Source organism: Schistocerca serialis, chromosome 2, assembly GCF_023864345.2.
Source record: "Schistocerca serialis cubense isolate TAMUIC-IGC-003099 chromosome 2, iqSchSeri2.2, whole genome shotgun sequence".
Taxonomy (NCBI): Eukaryota; Metazoa; Arthropoda; class Insecta; order Orthoptera; family Acrididae; genus Schistocerca; species Schistocerca serialis.
The window spans coordinates 939,790,378-939,810,931 of record NC_064639.1 but is presented as its reverse complement, the minus strand read 5'-3'; the positions used below and the strand labels follow the sequence as shown (position 1 = coordinate 939,810,931).

Here is a 20,554-nt window from a genome sequence, read left to right as displayed (position 1 = left end):
ACATATTGTTTGCTGTAATTTTACACTAGTTTATTAATATTTTTATATATTTACATCATTTTTCTGTGTTACATGTTCCTGTACATTCGACATACGCTAAACAAACAAAGGAGAGTATTCACTTTAACTCGGAAATATTGAGTAGTGATGGTGGCTTTGGTAACAGGAAAAGCTTATTACTTCAATGAAAGTCCTGCTGTAAATACCGTCAGCTGTTACGAAGAATCGCTCTATTTTGCTACAGTTTCAATCATAAGCGGTCATACACATGCGCAAAGGCACGCCTATTTGTAAACAATCATGGTGACGGAAAAGACCACTTCAAAAGCGGTCACCTCGTCTAAACATTGACCTGTGAGCTTATAGCATCCTGTGACCCAAGTTTTAACGGCCTGCCCGCATCTCGTGGTCGTGCGGTAGCGTTCTCGCTTCCCACGCCCGGGTTCCCGGGTTCGATTCCCGGTGGGGTCAGGGATTTTCTCTGCCTCGTGATGGCTGGGTGTTGTGTGATGTCCTTAGGTTAGTTAGGTTTAAGTAGTTCTAAGTTCTAGGGGACTGATGACCATAGATGTTAAGTCCCATAGTGCTCAGAGCCATTTGAACCATTTAACGGCCTGAAACATTCCTCTTTAAATGGAATTTGGCCCATAAGTGGCCAATAACTCAATCTCACTTTTTTCAACTCATATGTTACAGTGACGAGGAACTTTTTCATAGTGCTATGGAATAATGAAAGTGGGATTTAATATAAACAAAGAAAACTTGAAACCATTACCTATCCAACAAAATTTAACTACGTTATAGGTGTAATAAATCGGAATGAGTTCGTTTGGTAGCTAAACGTCCTCATATTCGTCACCGCAAACACGGTACTATCACGCTGCAGAAGGCGATATATAAAACGGTTCAAGTGGCTCTGAGCACTATGGGACTCAATATCTGAGGTCATCAGTCCCCTAGGACTTAGAATTACTTAAAACTAACTAACCTAAGGACTCACACACATTCATGCCCGAGGCAGGATTCGAACCTGCGACCGTAACAGTCGCACGGTTCCAGACTGTAGTTCCTAGAACCGCTCGGCCACCCCAGCCGGCAATGATATATATTCGTGAAAACTATCTATATCAACAAATGGCTAAAACTGTGCACAGTCCTAGTTGTAGGTTGCCTATCTGACGGCTTCTAGGGCCAAAAAAATTGACTTTAAATATTTAGGAAATTACTGACAAAATTTAAAAATTTTATATTCTGTATAAATCTCCAGGCAGGATAACTCATGGCGCGCAAACTAAACACATCATTTAAAACTATTTTGAAACTTCCTCTCTTTGAAACCCCACAAAAGAAAGGAAAAAAAAATTACCTTACCTTCATATTCCCTGTTCATGCAGTGAAACTTTAGCGTCAGGTATGTCGGTTTAATTTAGTAGTTCTTTATTAATGACTCTATTCGAAACACATTTTGCAGACGGTACCTACATATATCAGTGAATGTTACTGCAAAATTACACTCCTGTACGACTCACAGTTCAGAAGATATGACGTCCTAAACGCTGCGATTGTGTAAAAAAGCTAGCGTTTCTTAAAATTGAGCGTAAATTATTCAGACCATACCAAAACACTGAAAATAGTAAAACCAAAATAACTGAAGTTTTAAATCTTCAATGAAGAACGTTCTCCTTTCTAAAAAGTAAACTGCCATTTGACTGTGTATTATTGTATTTCCCTTTGTACTAGCCACGTTCCGGCTTTTATGCCATTATCAAATACAATGCTGAAAGTTATTAGACCACTATTAAGCAATGTCTATTAATGACTTAATAATGGTCTAACAACTTTTAATATTGTACTTGATAGTGGCATAAAAGACGAAATCTGGATAGTACAAAAGATGAATATAATAGCTCACAGTCAAATGGCGGTTTACTCTTTTAAAAGTTTTGCAGGACTGCGGTTCAACGCCATCAAATAGTTCAATATGCTTCGTGTCAAATATTTAGCACATTAATTCATTTGTAATACGACGTCTAAAGTTGTTTTTTTAGCGGACAGTTTCTTTAAAGACTCTTTCAACAATCCTTCCATTCAAAATCTATCGCTGCCATGAGTGGAAACTCTGCCATGAGTGGAAACTCTGATTATAAACATTATCTTACAGAAATATGTGTAGTTTAGTTTTACATTCGTATTTAGTTCGCCAGAAGCCCTCTGGGCCCCTTTTATGCTTTTATTTATTTGCAAGTCCATCCGGTCATTGTTTGCAATTACTTTAAATATAAAAAGGCCGTACCCTAATTCCTACACTTCATTGTTGATTTGTACGTTTGTTCTTTTCTGCACGTTAAATACGTCTTATATCAGAACTTTGCAGTAAGTTCCCTAGCCGACTTTCAATATTTATGTGCTGTTCTATTTGATCTTGTCCCTGATTTGCACTGCATGTAGGCCTATTTATTTTAGGTACTTTACGATAGTTACTCTATCTTACGATCTGTCCAGAATACAGCCAAACTCGTTCCATTCTTGTACATTCACTGCTCCTGTTGTGAGGCGTCGGACATCACTAAAAGTTATACAATGGCAAACCGATTGAGTCTTTAAACAAACTCCCTCCTTCTTGCACCGCTCCCCTTCCACTTCCCTCCCTCCCTCCAAAAACAGGAAAACAAAAGCATACCGTGAAATCGACGATCCTGCAGGCCAGTGGCGCAGTGTGCGGTCCTTACGCCACTAACAGAGCAGTGCCAAACTGACACCACTCAGTTGTATCTGAATTGCCCCTGTTGAAACGGAGAACACAAAACGCCACTTGTCGTGTTAGCGCCATCAGGACTCGGTGCATATTTGGCAATGAGGGAGGGACTAGCTACTCTAGGTAAATCACTCATGAAGCAGCAACTAGCAGCTGCCGGCCGCGGTGGCCGAGCGGTTCTAGGCGCTTCAGTCCGGAACCGCACGACTGCAACGGTCGCAGGTTCGAATCCTGCCTCGGGCATGGATGTGTGTGATGTCCTTAGGTTAGTTAGGTTTAAATAGTTCTAAGTTCTAGGGGACTGATGACCTCAGATGTTAAGTCCCATAGTGCTCAGAGCCATTTTGAACCGCGCGCAAATCGAACGAGGGAAAAACGACTGTCTGTATGCCTTCGTACGAACCTTAATTTCTCTTATCTTATCTTCGCTGTCGTAACGCAACGTGTTCGTTGGTTGCACTTAAATCTTTCTGTAGTCAGTCGCAGATCCCTGTTCTCTAAAGATTCTCAATATTTTTGAGCATCTCTCTACAGCAGCCTGCCCAGCCTGCTCTGGTCCTGACACCATCATGGAGTACAAGGTCTGAAGATGATATAAGTACAACAGATCGAAACCAGTCACCATTTTAAGTAAATTTGAAACCTGGTAGTCAAGGAAGGCAGGATTCGGTTACGTTTGTGGACGGGGCCGTAATCAGTTACTATTGGTTCCCTTTTGCAATTAAACACATTTATTTTGAAACGGTAATTCCAGTTTCAGCAATAAATAAAGGTATCACACGTTATTAATGAAGGAATAAACAACTGTGTAATTAATAGTGCTTTCAGTGAGTTTCAATTTAACAAATCAGCATAAAATACAGACACAGCAAATAATGTTTTAAAAACAAGCCAGTGTGATCCCAATTAGAATTTTAAGGCAAGTCACGGCTGAAGAAGGCCTTTAACTCGAAGAACGGCAATTATAAAAAAATTTAACATACATACTGTAAAACAGTAGTGCAATAGCAAGGTTAATTTAAAAAGACAGGCAACTGATCACCAAACAGGTTAGACAAAGTTATGGTAAACTTGCTAGCACAATCTTTTAAATCTGTTGTAACGCCAAGAAAGGAAATTATATAAAAAAATTAGAAACATACAATAAAACAGCAAATACAATAATAAAACACAAGGGCCAGTCACAGACGGTGCACCACGAGTCGACCTCTGAGTAGGTCTGGCAGAAAACACTTTCGCGAGCGATGAAATAGGCAGCCAAGAGTTGCGTTCACTTCCCAAGATGGTAACTCAGACTAGCGGCAGTCTATCGAATGACTAACGAATGCCTCATGGTTCAGTTATCGTCTTTTGCGCCACACCTTGAGGCCCTTTCGTGTAGAGTCTGAGAAGCTGTGTGTCTGAAATGTCCATTCGCAAGAAATCTGCGTGATTTGGTTGCGGTTGTGACCTACATCCGAGAGACGTCAAAAGAAGGAGTGAAATACGGATACGAGAGGCTGTGGCATGTCCACGGTAGAGTTGAGAAGAAGTGCGGTGAAATTTGGTGCCAATGCGACATCATTAACCCACCAATTCACGTGGACTTCTGAGCTGTGGTATTTTCTTCCACTTGTCGACACCTTGAAGTTTGAAGCGTGGTCGGGTCCGAGGGCGATGTCTCAGGGCACCATGCTCTTGCAGTGTTACAGAAGAAGGTTGTGGGCACCTTGGAGCAAAATTTCAAACTTACGCGTATCAGTGGGAGGTAAATATGGGGTTTCGAAAAAGTCATCCTTTAAATCCACGTCAAGATAGGCAACTCAAACCACATTATCCTCATACAGTTGTGCGTGAAATAATTTCCGGGCCAAACCTAAATTCACTCCGTTCGGAAGGACATTTCTTCGCTCATCTATGAAATGAAAATTTGCTGTGGATAACAATCGATACATGAGCAGCTCCGCACTGTGTAACATGCTTGTACCCTTCTACGCACGCAATCGGTAGTCATGGATGGAACAGAAAGTAGAGGAGTACCTCACATCACGTTTCGAGAAGTGACATGCTGAGCATAAATGCAGATGTCGATCTGTATGTACAAACTTAAAATGAGAATCTTCCTGCACATGTCCCACAGTGCGGTGAACAGCTAGAAAACTGCTGTGTTCACCTATTGTAAAATGACCTTATTCTCGGACACCTTGTAAGTAGGCTGTTTAGGTTTTTTTATTGGTAACACCACGTAGCGCTCTGTATGAAAATCACTGGGTGTGCCGTGTGCAGTCTGTGGCTGGTTTGCATTGTTGTTGGCTATTGTAGTGTTGGGCTGTTGGCTGTTAATAGCGCGTAGCGTTGCGCAGTTGGAGGTGAGCCGCCAGCAGTGCTGGATGTGGGGAAGTGAGATGGCGGAATTTTGAGAGCGGATGATCTGGACGTGTGTCCATCAGAAGCAGTACATTTGTAAGAATGGATGTCATGAACTGCTATATATTATGACCTTTGAACACTATTAAGGTAAATACATTGTTTGTTCTCTATCAAAATCTTTCATTTGCTAACTATGCCTATCAGTAGTTAGTGCCTTCAGTAGTTTGAATCTTTTATTTAGCTGGCAGTAGCGGCGCTCGCTTTATTGCAGTAGCTTGAGTAACGAAATTTTTGTGAGGTAAGTGATTTGTGAAAGGTATAGGTTAATGTTAGTCAGGGCCATTCTTTTGTAGGGATTATTGAAAGTCAGATTGCGTTGCGCTAAAAATATTGTGTGTCAGTTTAGTGTTGATCGGAATAGGTAAGGAGCGAAATGTCTGAGTACGTTCAGTTTTGCTCAGCTGTTTGAAAATCAAATAATGTAAGAGGCTTACCAGCACAATCATTCATAAATTTTTCTAAGGGGACGTTTCAACCTTAGATGTCACCTCACATTTTTGTTACTCCACAGATGAATAAACTTATTTACATTATTTATTTGTAAATGAGTATATAAACTGCCCCCTGATGCAGCTGTACGTCCACATCTATTCGTCCGTGCTGCCGTCCGTTCATGCCTTTCATCTAATGCCATTGATGCACCATATTTCCATCGGCGCCGGTTCAGACAGCACCATTTTGCCATGCACGGTATACTTTAACCGCAGCGGCACGCGAACTGTTTACTAACTCAGTCATTTAGGTATTGCTTTCACCATTGGCCAGAAAGATAATGATCGTGCCCTGTTGGATGTCGGATAAATCTCTCCGTTTCCACATTACAGTAACGAGTGAACTATTATCCGGGTCTCCCTGACACGCTCTACGTGTCCTCCACTGCTAGTGCTGTCATCTGTCGTCTGCAAGTGGTTGTTACTTGTTGACGTGTAACATGGCAGTGGCCACATTAATGTGACTGGACCGTGTAGCAATGCCGTAAGGAAAAGAAATTATTGCGAAGAGTATTACGCTCCACATACGATAACGTCAAGCGCACATGTTCTATTGCTTTCATTCTGTCAGTTTCTGCGGGCTGATCACGTGATTACTGAGCGTGACACAGGTGGACGCACCTAATGGAAGTAACGCCAACTCAGTTGTGTATCGGACTGCAGCAGTGTCGACGACGGGTGACGTGGGAACGTGCGCAAAAACGATAAAACTAAAGTCTGTGACAGAGCATCAAAGGTTCTGGAAAGACGAGAGAATTGAAAGTAAAATAATGAAACAATTATAGCTGACAAAGCGTCTTATATGATTAACCAAAGTGGTTCAATCGGACCTAGTCCTATATATTAACATTTCGCACCGACAATCAGCATCAGTCTACTTATTGCTGAGCCAATCCTCTCCATTCAGGACGGTTACCAGCTTTTCTTAGAGCCTGCTGAAGAGGTAGAGCAGAGATCTTGCTCACTGCTCTTCCCCTCGGCCTCGGGTCTTCGATCTTTCCTTCCATGATTATTTTCTCTCAATTTTCTCCATTTCCAATATGGCCAAATAATTGGAGAATTTTTTGGCTGACACTAGGAGAAAGATGTCTGGAGATACTGAGTTGTTCAATGATGGTCTTCTTTCAGTCCATTTTAGCACAGCGTTCTGCGTCAGTACCAAAGCTGAAATTCATCAATAAACTACTTGTTTCTGGCCTTAGCGGTCCACATTTTTCAGCCATGAACCGGCAACACAACTGTTTCAACACGCCTGATTTTGTGCTCTTCATTATCGCCCCGTTCTGCCAACTCTTGGTGGGCGTTCTCACAGCCGCTCGCCCTAGCGTGATGCGTCTTCTTGCCTCATCTTTACAGCTACTACCGGTTGCCCCGAGATACATGAAAGAATGTACGACTTCCACTCCCTTTAATCGATTTGTGAGTTGTCCTATGCTCCTCGATCAGTTATCATAAGTTTGGACTTGCTAATACTGATGTCTAATCCAGATGACAGACTAAGATCCTTTACTTTTGTTAGTAGCTCAGTCAATTTCATCTCCACTGCTGGCTAAAAAGGCAGCGTCATCAGCAAATCGGAAGCGATTAACAGTGTTTCACCAGTTGGGATACCTTTAGTCCAACTATCAAGAGCAATCCTAATGACATATGCATACGTATTGTACATTTGGGGTGATATGACCCATTCCCGCCACATAAAATGCAAGGATCGACGCATGGTTCCCCGGTATATTGAATGTAAAACAGAGCACATTATTATCATACTACGGAAACCGTGTCTTCTTGCATGAAAGACGGATCACGACACATTTTTAAAACAAAGGTCATAGGAGTCAGTGCTCATGGATAGGTGTTATATGTCGCAGACTCTTTGACAAAAAGGCCTTTTGCAGTAAGATTAGATCATACAAAAAGTAAACTCGATGGGCAAACAAAGGATAATTAACAGACAGCTACTGCACTACAGTGCAACATTCAAAAGTGATGTAAGTAATTAGCTGTCTCATGACTGCCAATTGACAACGCGTAAGATTCACGCAGTAAGAGGGTACACGTCCCACCATACACCTGCTGCATTACACTGTGTTTTGTTCTGCACATGTAGAGAAATTACATAGTCGAATGGCCAGGCAGCACAACTCAAGCAGATACGCATCCAATAGCGTTTGAGGATCGTGAGAAATTCCTGGTCCTCTTTGTATGTATCACAAAAAAAAAAAACGATTTTGTTCTTTTGGTGTATACCGTTGTGAGTTTGTATACTAATGTTTCTGCAATTGATTTATCCATTGCTCTCTGCAGATATCTTGACTAAGTACTGAAATGTCTGTACCTAACTTATTTTCCTTTTAGTAAAACAGCAGTGGAATATTGCTTGAGGATGCTGATGAACTCTGACCTAATTTTCTTCTTCAAGGAGGCAGCCACGGTCAACTTTCTTTGGAGGACTAGAGAGACGCTTACTTACACCTAAGGATGCCGTTGACTACCGCTGAAAGAAGCGAATAGGCGGCTTTCAATTTAGAGTAAATGTCCTCCAAAGTTTTTAATTAACAGCCGTACCAAAGAGGCCAAGCGTTCGTCTCTGGCACTCCTTTAATTTATTTGCGTTTATAATAAACAGGAAATCTCTTTAATTTATTTGGAGTTAACGCTAACGCTGGCAAAAGCGGACTGTATAATTTCCACCGGCCTACTGAGGAATTCTCTCTGTTTCAGTTATCTGAAATACGTTTCCATTAACGGCGGCAGTGGGCCGCAAATTGTGTCTGCAGGGAGCAACACTCATTCGGTGCGAGGCAGAGAGCGAAAATGCTTACAGCTCTCGAACTCTGCCGTTATTTTCCTTGCAGTCGAGCAGCCCAGGACTAATAAATACGTAGAAACTGAAAATAATCATTTGGATTAACTATATGCTTTAAAATTATACATCTTCTTCTGCATTGTGTATTTAACATACTAAGCTGTTACTTTGTTACAGCGATTAGAATACTTTTGTATACTTTGAATAGCTTGTGTTACACCAGTGTCATCAATGGAATCAACACACTGACAGCCACAGACACCTTGACGTCCAAGATAAAAGTGGCCCCGAGACAATAATACACTGAAGAGCCAAATAAACTGGTACACATGCCTAATACAGTATAGGGCCCCCGAGAGAACGCAGAAGTGCCGCACCACGACGTGGAATGGACTCGATTAATGTCTGAAGTAGTGCTGGAGGGAATCGACACCATGGATCCTGCAGGGATCCGTAAGAGTTCGAGGGGGTGGAGATCTCTTCTGAACTGCAAGGTGCAAGGCATCCCAGGTGTGCTCAATAATGTTAATGTCTGGAGAGTTTCGTGACCAGCGGAAGTGTTTAAACTCACAAGAGTGATCCCGGAGCCACTCTGTAACAATTCTCTACGTGTGGGGCGTCGCATTGACCTGCTGGAATTACCCAAATCCGTCGGAATGCACAATTGACTTATATCGCTGCAGGTGATCACACAGGATGCTTAAATATGTGTCAAATGTCATAGTCGTATCTAGACGTGTCAGGGGTCCCATATCTCTCCAACTAAACACGATCCACACCATTACAAAGCCTCCACTAGCTTGAACAGTCTCCTGCTGACATGCAAAGTCCATGGATTCATGAGGTTGTCTCCATACTAGTACACGTCCATCCGCTCGATACAATTTGAAACGAGACTCTTCCAACAAGGCAACATGTTTCAGTCCAATGTCGGAGTTGAAGAGCCCAGGGGAGGCGTAAAGCTTTGTGTAGTGCAATCATCAAGGATACACGAGTGGGCCTTCGTCTCCGAAAGCCCATATCGATGATTGTTCGTTGAATGGTTCGCAAGATTGTATATGTTGATGGCCTAGTGTTGAAATATCCAGCAATTTGCGGAAGGGTAGCACTTCTGTCACGTTGAATGATTCTCTTCAGTCGTCGTTGATCCCGTTCTTGCGGGATCTTTTTTTCGGCCGCAGCGATGTCGGAGATCTGATGTTTTACCGGATTCGTTATATTCACGGTACACTCGTGAAATGGTCGTACGGGAAAATTCCCACTTCATCGCTACCTCGGAGATGCTGTTTCCCATTGCTCTTTCGCCGACTGTAACACCGAGTTCAAAGTCACTTAAATCTTGATAACCTGCCATTGTAGCACCAGTAACCGATATAACAACTTGGGCAGACACTTGTTGTCTTATATAGGCGTCGCCGACAGCAGGGCAGTTTATATTTCTCTGTATTTGAATATTCATGACTATACCAGTTTCCTTGGCGCTTCAGTGTACTTTATTTAACTAACTCAGGAAACGACGAAAAGACGTTCCCAGCAATTCCCAGCAACAACAGAAGTGACAATTAACCTCGACCGTCAGCCGAACTCGATTTTCAAATCTTCATCTACAAATGAAAATCCACGGGTTTAGCCCCAATTTTTCACCATTCGAATGATAAGTGAAATAGATATTATTGCCAGTGTTGATGAGAAAGGCAGAAGTTGCAAAAACTGAATAACGTTCCAGTCGCCGACGGAATACCTATCAGATGTTATACCAAATTTACAGCTGAGCTAAAAAATCGTGCTCAGTCTTTGGATGAAAGCGCAGGTGACACCCGTCTACAACAATGATAGCATAAAAGATCCAAAAACTAAAGTCCAAAATCTTTGACACCCATTTTTTGCACAGTCTTAGAATATGTTGTTATCTGCAACGTAATGAGGTATCTCGAACAGTATCTCCTCCATGCCAACCGGCGATTTCCTAAAGGCATCCGACAGAATCATATCCAAGCTTATTAAAAAAGTACGATCATATGGGGAATCAACCAACATTTCTGACTGAAGTAAGGAAGTTTTGATTAGGAGGACGCAACATGTTATCTTGGACGGAGAGTCAGCGAAAGACGTAAACGTAGCTTCAGGTGTGCCTCACGGGGGTGTTTTGGGACCCTTGCTGTTTAAGTTGTATATTAATGACCTTGCGGACAGCCGGCCTGGGTGGCCGAGCGGTTCTAGGCGCTACAGTCTGGAACCGCGCGACCGCTACTGTCGCAGGTTCGAATCCTGCACGGGCATGGGTGTGTGTGATGTCCTTAGGTTAGTTAGGTTTAAGTAGTTATAATTTCTAGGGGACTAATGACCTCAGAAGTTAAGTCCCATAGTGCTCAGAGCCATTTGAACAATTTTTTAACCTTGCGGACATTATTAATAGCAGACTCCGACCTTTCGCAGATGATGAAGTCATGTAAAATGAAGTAGTGTCTGAAAGAAGCTGTACAAATATCCAGTCAGAATTTGATAAGGTTTCAAAGTTGTGGAAAGATCGGCAATCTACTTTAAATGTTCATCAGTGTTTAACCGTGCACTTCACTAAACGAAAAAGCGTAGCATCCTCTGACTGCGATTCCAGCGGCTCAAAGTTCGAATCAATCAACTCACGCAAATATCGGAGTGTTACACTCGGTAGGACATCAAGCGAAACGATCGCATATGCTCAGTCGTAGGTAACCCTGATGACAGACACATGTTAATTAGTAACACATTAAAGTAACGCAATCAGATTACAAGGAGATTGCTTACAAACTTGTGTGACCCATCCTAGGATATTGCTTAGCTGTGTGGGACGAGTGCCAGAAAGGAGCAACAGGGGATAATGAACATATACACAGACGCGCAGCACGAATGTTCACAGATTTGTTTCATCCGTGGGAGGGTGTTACAGAGATGCTGTAGAAAGTAAACTGGTAGACAGACAGAAGTCTTCTTTTCTGAGATTGAAGAACCGATTAATCGACTTCACCGAAGCCCCAGGAACAACAACCATCAGAGGTTTGGTCGACAAGTTCCAGCCAACTGAGAATGTTTGTGACGTGAAACGTCGTGGAGGCCGCCAACGTCGTAAATTACTGTGGAGACTACATAACAGGGTACGAGCTTTCCAAAAGTGTCGACATGTCATCTCAGCTGGGATCACGGCATCACAAAGTCCACTGTGTTGCAAACCTTGCGCTTCGTTCTCCATCATTGTGAACTTGAGGACTATTCGGCACGCATGGCAGTGTCCCACAACTTATGAGGAAGTATAGAAAGAACATATGTTGGCATACGTCCTGTTCAGTGATGAAGCTATATTCCACATCTGTGGCGTGGTCGATCGTTACAAGAGAAGTATGTGTTCTGATGAACAATCAGAGATCGTCGTGAATTAGGAATTTGTCACTCAAGCCCTCAGCGAGACGTTCCCAAGACACTGGTCCTTTACCACGGTTCTATGCAGCACGCTCGCCCACTATAACACCCGTGAACTTATTTGCGTGCGGCCACATCAAGAGTCAGGTGTACAACGTGAAGATTAGGGATCTGCAGCACCTGCGTGAACGTATCTCGGCAGCGGTGCATACAATTACCCAAGCAATGTTGCAGCGTATGTTCAGGTGGACCGAGGACAGATGGAAACTCTGCTTGTATATGGAGGCCATGTTGAGTGGCATTGATTTAATTGAATTATGGTGTTTCTTCCATGTAGTATTCTTTCACGCTGTGAACATTTAATTTGAACTGAAGCGCTCCTTGCCAGAAATGTTTATGGACTTCTAAGGCACCCTGTACTACAACCCCTTACATATCACTCCCACAGGGAACGTGAGGACAAGATAAGATTAATTATAGCTCACACAGAGTCATTTAGACAATCATTTTTCTCGCTCCGCATACCTGAATGGAACAGGAAGAAGTCCTACTACTTGGTACAATGGGAAGTACACTGTGCCATGCAATTCAGAGTGGTTAGCAGAGTATGAATGTAGAAATAGACGTGATAATAAGATGGGGCACAGTGAAATCATAACCACAAACACGTCGTTTCCACTGTGTCAGCTGCACTGAAGTTCATCCGTCGGCGCAAGCAATGTTGGGTTGCTTAGCCAACTGACATCTTGTCCACAGTATGCTAATCCACAGTGTTTGTGCTAGGGTATATTCTCCGCTACATTTTTGAAAGACGTCAGTCTTCCATTTGGTTTGATGCTGTCCTCCGTCTTCTCCCTTACGGTGCAAATATTTCATCTTTGTGCCTCTTTTACACCCAACATCGTGTTATATATTCTGACGTTTCCCTTCCCCAGCTATTATTCGCTGCCACAGCTCTCCCCATTGCTAAGTTAACAATTCCACAAATCCGTAGCAAATGACAAATATTCTGTCCTTCTTCCGGGAATAATCTTCCACAGACGTCTTTCGTCACTTATAATAGAACTTCTTCATTTAATTCTTTGTCTGTGCACTTAATTCTCAACATTCTTCGACAACACACATTCTTCTCTGAATTTTCAGTAGGCCACGATTCACTTCCATACAGTGCTGTGCTACAGTGTATACTTTCAGCAACTTCTTCCCCGTTTCTGTATCTATGTATGACACCACTAGAGCTCTTATATTGAACGCATGTCAGCAGATCTTGGTCTAGTGGAGCCAGCACGGTAGCTAGGCGTGTTCGATCAGAGGGCTGACTGCCCTTTGAAAAAAAAAAAAAAAAAAAAAAAAAAAAAAAAAAAAAAAAAAAAAACGGAATGAAGTATTCAAAGATCAACTTCAATAGGTTTCATGTAACGTCAGCCCAGGCCAAATGCTTTGAACAATGACGATCAAAATGAAGGAAAGAAAAAAGACGTTAACGTCGCTGCTTCTGAATTGCAGTGTCCTAGGTTCGTTTCCCGGCTATTTCTGAGATTTTATTAGGTATTTCCCTAATCATTTCAACTCATCCTCATCATCAAGACGTGCAAGTCGCCGAAGTGGTATCAAATAGACTTGCACCGGGCGGTCGAACAACTCTGGACGACGTCTCCAGGCCAATCATAGTGTCATACCATCATATAAAAGAAAAATATAATAAATAAATAAATATAACTTCACCTGTTTTAGTCTACTTCCCTGACTTTCGTCAGCCATGTTGTGAATCTAGGTGAATCCTGTCACTTTTCCTGCTACTGTGTCGTGCCTAATTTGAATGTTTAGCGCGTTGTTATTCTCTTTTATACTACATTTCATCACCTACGACTTTGCTGAACGCATTTTATATATCTTTTCACACAACTGCAATCCACTGATCTCATTCCAGTTGTTTTCATTAGTCCTATTTCATATGGTTTCTCTCTGTAGGGTTCAAACACGAGCATAGGTGTGCATTACAGTTGCAGACAATCAGCAAAGTAAGCAAGGGTTTACTTGTAAAGCTGTTTTATCAAACAGGAACAATGGTGCTGCGGCTTTTCGCAAGTGTCGACGCATTAAAGTATGACGGAGATATTCTTTGGAGTAGGATTTAAAATCAATGGAAAATAAATAAAAACTGTGACGTCTGCCGATAACATTGTAATTCTGTCAGAGACGACAAAGGACCTCGAAGAGCAGTTGAACGGAATGGACAGCGTCTTGAAAGGAGGATATAAGAGAAACATAAGCAAAACGAGGATAATGGAATGTAATCGAATTAAATCAGGTAATGCTGAGAGAATTAGATTAAGAAATGAGACAGTTAAAGTAGTAGATGAGTTTTGTTATTTGGGCAGCAAAATAATTGATGATGTACGAAGTAGAGAGGATATAAAATGTAGACTAGCAATGGCAAGGAAAGCGTTTCTGTAGAAGAGAAATTTGTTAATATGGAGGATAGGTTTACGTGTCAGGAAGTCCTTTCTGAAAGTATTTGTGTGCAGTGTAGCCATGTATGAAAGTGAAAGGTGGATGATAAATAGTTTAGTTAAGAAGAAAATACAAGCTTTCGAAATTTGGTGCTACGGAAGAATGCTGAAGATTAGATAGGTAGATCACGTAACTAATAATGTGGTACTGAATAGAATTGGGGAGAGGAAGGGATCGATTGGTAGGACACGTTCTAAGGCATTAAGGGATAACCCACTTAGTATTGGAGTGAAGCGTGGAGGGTAAAAGTCGTAGAGGGAGACCAAGAGATGAATACACTAAGCAGATTCAGAAGGATGTAGGTTGCAGTTCAAAAATGGTTCAAATGGCTCTGAGCACTATGGGACTCAACATCTATGGTCATCAGTCCCCTAGAACTTAGAACTACTTAAACCTAACTAACCTAAGGACAGCACACAACACCCAGCCATCACGAGGTAGAGAAAATCCCTGACGCCGCCGGGAATCGAACCCGGGAACCCGGGCGTGGGAAGCGAGAACGCTACCGCACGACCACCAGATGCGGGCTAGGTTGCAGTAGGTACAGGGAGATGAAGAAGCTTGCACAGGATAGAGTAGCATGGAGAGCTGCATCAAACCAATCTCTGGATTGAAGAAAACAACAACAACTCTTTCCGTACTGGGGTTGAAAAACATGATTCGGAAGTTGGAGTTAAATGGCGACTTGGGAATTGCTCCTGAGAGAGGTCGGCGGCCAACTGCGCCCAAATTGTTGAAGAGGTTACTGTTGCCCAGGCTGCGAATGCTGGACGCAATGCGCAAACATCAAGAAGTGCAGGAGCTTTGTCAGAACAGCTGAACATTCCACGGTCCACCCTTCGGAAAGTACTGCTAACAGCTGTGAAATGGTATCTCTAGTGCGATTGCAGGATGTCATGCATGCAGATGGTCGTCACATTTGACAATGTTTGTTACGTGGAACCTAAGCATGTTACGCAATTAACGAATGTTATCATCTCATATGGAAATCAAATTGTGTTACTTCATTATTTCTCTTCCGTATCCCCTTACAAATCTTTTCACAAAGCCTCGGTATCATACGACCACTCGTCTTTCATGGGGAAAATTTAATTATAACCTCCTTGTACATGCGGTTGAAGCATGCATGGCAGTTTTGACTGATATCATTTTTACACATGACTTTTTCCAGTGGAGCAGAATGTGAGCTAGATCATGCATATATTATATCTTCGGCCCTATGTTTTTCACCTCTTATTGTACTGCAGTATATAGTAATGTTTTTCTGTTACTTCTACTGTAGATTCGGAAATTGGTATTCTGCACCTGAAACTGGTAATTCTGTTAAAAACTGTTTGCGAGCAGAACAATTAAATAAAAATTATGCAAATTGTATGATTGATCTCCAGATTACCATTTGATGTCATATTCTGTCCAATTAATTGTACTGAGCGTCGTATTTGCCTGTCACTTTTTCCCTGTTCCTGTTTCCTCGTTGCGGAGATTTATCAACGGAAGTGACTAGAAGCCATTTGGAGGCAGTGTACGAAAAGGCAGCGCTGCACTATTGGAGTGGAGTGGTCGTATCTCTGTATTTTTCTGAATGTGTTTGGACTGCTACAACGCTTTTGATTATTGAATTTGGAATATTCAGAAGTATGATATTGTCTGGCGGGTCGCAGCGAGGACGACGACCCTTATTTAGACTGATTTTACGAGTGCAGTAGCAGCTCAGAAAATTAATCCAGGTCCACCAGTGGACGTTCTCGGCAAAACCATCGGAGCAGTACGTAGCGCAATTTGGCTGGCTCGCTACATCGCCATTCCACGGAAGTTCCGACGCACGGACGAAAGGAACGTTTCAAACAGAAGCAAGAACAATAATTCGCTTCGGCTGTGCAGCCATCCAGTATCGAAGGAAGGAAAAGAGAAACTAGAAACAAGACAAGTGCCAGTGCTTACCTCTTAAACTGATTTATCAGCCTATCCTATGTCCTTGCAGGAAAGCACAGTAAATCATGAACTGTCCTGCCCCGGCCTGAAACAAAGAAGAATAAGTCAAAAGGTGCTAAAAATCTGACTGACTCATAAATTTTCTTTACTTTATTGGCACAGTTAGCACACATTGTATGCTCGTACAACAATTGTGATTAACTTTCACATAAATCATCTAAAGCCAAACGTTCCGATTACGACGGGAAGTGATGTCAAAGAGGTGGTCGTAACACTACTAGAGTAACAGCCAACGAAACACACAAAACGGTAAGGTTGATCTCGTCTGGCCTAAGATGCACCGTAAACAGAGTGTTTCCGTGATTGCAGCACAGATTTTCACTGATGGTGGAGAGGGGCAATGGTATCAACCTGGCATAGGGAACCCTGGTCCACGGATGGCAGAACTGCAATCAAAAATAAGAATATTTCGCTTATACTCATGGACTACTGGACTGGTTTGATGCAGCTCTCCATGCTACTCTATCCTGTGCAAGCTTCTTCATCTCCGAGTAGCTACTGCAACCTACATCCTTCTGAATCTGTTTAGTGTATTCATCATCTCTTGGTCTCCCTCTACGATGTTTACCCTCCACGCTGCCCGCCAATACTAAATTGGTGATCCCTTGATGCCTCAGAACATGTCCTACCAACCGATCCCTTCTTCTAGTCAAGTTGTGACACAAACTCCTCTTCTCCCCAGTTCTATTCAATATCTCCTCATTAATTATGTGATCTACCCATCTAATCTTCAGCATTCTTCTGTAGTATCACATTTCGAAAGTTTCTATTCTCTTCTTGTCCAAACTATTTACCGTTCATGTTTCACTTCCATATATGGCTACACTCCAAACAAATACTTTCAGAAATGACTTCCTCACACTTAAATCATCGTATACTCGATGTTTACAAGTTTCTCTTCTTTAGAAACTCTTTTCTGGCCATTACCAGTCTACATCGTTAATATTCTGAAATTACTTAGTTCAGGAGTTCCTCAAAGATCATTTAAATGGCGTGGGTAGTCTTTCCAAGAAGCGACTCGGAACCTCGCTCTCCATAAGTAAATTGCTTCTGGAATTTTTCAGGTCAGCTCAAACCAGACGCAGGTGTTCATACGCAAAATTGCATGAATCTCACCAGGCTCTATTAGAGGCATTTTATTTCTATTAGGTGCTCTGTTTTCGGACTACAGAAAGTTAATTTCATTTCCGCCAAACAAACCACAAAATAACAAGACAATTGAAGGATTGAGATTGGAAAAGTTCCTCGTGAAATTTTTTCCCAAACGCGTTTTCAGCGCTGTTGTGTTCTCGATGCTCAGTTTCATGTCTCTAGACTTGTTCCAAGTGTCAGGTCAAAGGGAACATGATTCAGATCTTCTTTAGTAGATGGCGCATGTTGTTTGTGCAAAGAAGTGCTGCAGCCCTTCCAGGCTCCTCCATTTGGCCTGGCGTGACCTGAAGATGTTGCACACAAGTCTTTCGTGGGTGGGCGCTGCTTTTTGAGCTACGACAGCGATTTTGCAGTTTTAGAGAAACGAAGAATTGTAAGCTAGACCTTTGTTACGCAAAATTTACGCGAGACTGGTGAGTCAGTTGCACCTATGAAACGATTCCATGTACGACGGACGTTCAATAAGAAACGCAACACATTTTTTTCTGAAAGTAGGTTGGTTTTATTTAGGATACCAGTAAACCATATTGTCCCCCAGTCTTTCAGATATAAAACCCTATCTTTCAACCTAATCTTCGTTCAATGCGACAGCCTTACGCCGCCTTACAGTAAGGGCCTGTAATCCCGCATATACCATTCCACTAGTGGATATCGCAGCGAACGTTTTGCTGCACCAGTAATCTCCACTTCATCCACGTACTGCTTCCCGCGGAGTGCATCCTTCATTGGGCCAAACAGGTGGAAGTCGGAAGATGCGATATCCGGGCTGTAGGGAGGATGTGGAAGAACAGTCGAGTGAACTTTTGTGACCTCTTCTCGGGCGCGCAAACGGGTGTGAGATCTTGAGTTCTCATGGAGAAGGAGAAGTTAGTTTGCATTTTTGTGGTGACGAACACGCTGAAGTCGTTACTTCAGTTTCCTGAGGGCAAGACCATGGTGGTAGCCAGAGGGGATAGAGAGGGCAAGGGACAAGTTCTTATTAAGGGACGGGATATTGAAATAGTGGACAACTTTAAATATTTGGGAAGTGTATTAATGGGGAATGCTCGTTTGGAGACAGCAATTAGCAAAAGAATGCGACAGAGTAGTTCATTTTACCAGTGTGTGAGGGGCTTGGTGTGGGAAGGGAAGTTCAAAAATGGCTCTAAGCACTATGGGACTTAACTTCTATGGTCATCAGTCCCCTAGAACTTAGAACTACTTAAACCTAACTAACCTAAGGACATCACACACATTCATGCCCGAGGCAGGATTCGAACCTGCGACCGTAGCGATCGCGCGGTTCCAGACTGTAGCGCCTTTAACCGCTTGGCCACCACGGCCGGCGGGAAGGGAAGTGCCAGTGAGGTGCAGGCTGGTGCTATACAAGACTTACTTCACACCCAAGTAATTTACGGCTCAGAGACTTGGACTATGACTAGAAGAGAGGAGAGAATGATACAAACCAGTGAAATGAAGTTTCTGAGAAGTATGCTAGGGAAGACGAGGAGAGGCAGAGTGAAAAATGAAGATGTTAGGAAGGAAATTGGAGTGGAGAAGTTGGCTGAGAAAATTGAAAAGAATAGGTTAAAATGGTTTGGGCATGTGAATAGGATGGGAGAGGGAAGAATATCAAGAAGAATGATGGAGTTCAAGATTGAGGGCAAGAGGCCGAGAGGAAGACCGAACAAGATGGAACCTGCTATGGAACCAAATTGTGGAAGAGGAATGGTGGAAAGACAGAGTAAATTGTCGAAGTACCAATGATACTCCAGCCCGACCAGATGATGGATAGAGGGGAAACGAAGATGATGATGAGCACATTACACTTCAGAGTTGATTTTTGCACCATGAGGGAGAACATCAAACCGAATAACCCCTTCAGAGTCCCAGAAGACAGTAGCCATGACTTTACGGGCTGGGGGTGCGGCATTGATGCTTTTCTTCGGAGAAGAGGTAGTGTGGCGGTACTCCATGGATTGCCGTTTACGATTCGAAGTGATATACCAATGTTTCATCGCCTGTGTCACTATCAGCCTCGTAACGCACAAGCAATTCCACAGAGATGGTCCTTGGTTGCTCTTTAGGGTCTTCTGGTAAGTGGTGAGGACAGGGCACACAGCTTTGAGTGTTTCAACTGGTGGAGGAGAGTGTAAGCGCTACCAACAGATACGTCCGGCTATGCACTGAGGTGTTTGTTTCTGAGCCATCGACCATCTCGATTGAGCCCGCAGGTTCCAACGCTGCAGGAGTCACAGCTGTGTGTAGCATGCCGACGTGCGGACAGGTTTGGGCTACCTTGTTGTGAAGACGACACACGTCTCGACAACGACTCGCCATCGTTTTGTTCACTGCCAGGTCACCGTAGACTATGAATATCTGCGATGCTCTGATTTTCCGGCCAAAGAAACTCAGCGACAGCTCTCTGCTTGGAGCGTACCTCCGTTACAGACGCCATTTTGACTGCTGTATATGTCGCCATTTGTCACAGTTTATGAAACTACAGGGGTTCAGGTGAAAACATTCCACCATGTCCCTCAACAAATTCCGAATTTTTTAAATTCAAACTGGTCGATAAATAAATGTGTTGCATTAATCATTAAACGCCCTTCGTAGTACCAATTCACACAACTGACTTCTGCGATTTTAAAGATGCAGCTGAAACACTGTTATCAATGCAAACGTCTTAGAACTCCAACTATTATCGATGGATCTCTTACTCATCCATCTCAAATAACTATATAAATATTTTTACTTTGAAAGGGAAGACTGGAGAAATGCCACTATATTCAAAAGAGGAAAGACAGTGATAAGTGTATGCTATGCCGTATTTCATCTGAAACAGTAGCCATATTTATCAGTTACTAAACAGGACCGGTTGACGATGCCGCCATTTCTTCCTCTACAGCACAGGGAATTTTACAGTATACTTTCTTACACCATTCCGTTATTGGGATAAAATGCCGGAAAGATTTTTTTCTTAAATATCACATTGTCATTCTCTCGTAAAAAATGAAAAGAAAGAAGAAATGGTTTTTCTTAATTACAATTCCCTTAGTTAAAGTA

General features: G+C 42.6%; 1 protein-coding gene across 1 annotated transcript in view; it reads right to left on the bottom strand.

Moving 5' to 3' along the window:
* LOC126456531 (extracellular serine/threonine protein CG31145-like) overlaps positions 1 to 20,554 on the bottom strand; it is an 847,422-nt gene that overhangs the window by 194,499 nt on the left and 632,369 nt on the right. The window contains exon 3 of the mRNA XM_050092281.1: positions 16,307 to 16,382. The gene's annotated coding sequence lies outside the window, so the exon portion shown is untranslated. The remainder of the gene's footprint in view (positions 1 to 16,306; positions 16,383 to 20,554) is intronic.